The 253-nt window shown below is 57.3% G+C and overlaps 1 protein-coding gene across 1 annotated transcript in view; it reads left to right on the forward strand.

Moving 5' to 3' along the window:
* SLC39A11 (solute carrier family 39, member 11) overlaps positions 1-253 on the forward strand; it is a 98,945-nt gene that overhangs the window by 10,193 nt on the left and 88,499 nt on the right. The window lies entirely within an intron of this gene.

Genomic DNA, 253 nt, shown 5'->3' on the forward strand with positions numbered 1-253 from the left:
GGTAACCCCGGTGTCCAGGGGAGCCCGCAGCATCAGCCTTCCCCCCTCCCGCGCTTTGAGCCTCATGACAGGTACAGTCAAACGCATCCTCAGTTATGAAGAAAATTGCTCGGTATTACCGTGTGTGGCTTCCACTGCAAATGGATGCATTAGAGTAAAGAACAAATAAATGAAACGACGGCGGTGTCAGACGGCTGAAAGCCTCCTGCCCCCCCTCCGCGCTCCCTCTGCCCGTCTCCTGCCTCTTCCCGGG

Source organism: Charadrius vociferus, unplaced genomic scaffold, assembly GCF_000708025.1.
Source record: "Charadrius vociferus isolate BGI_N301 unplaced genomic scaffold, ASM70802v2 scaffold616, whole genome shotgun sequence".
In the NCBI taxonomy this organism is placed as follows: domain Eukaryota; kingdom Metazoa; phylum Chordata; class Aves; order Charadriiformes; family Charadriidae; genus Charadrius; species Charadrius vociferus.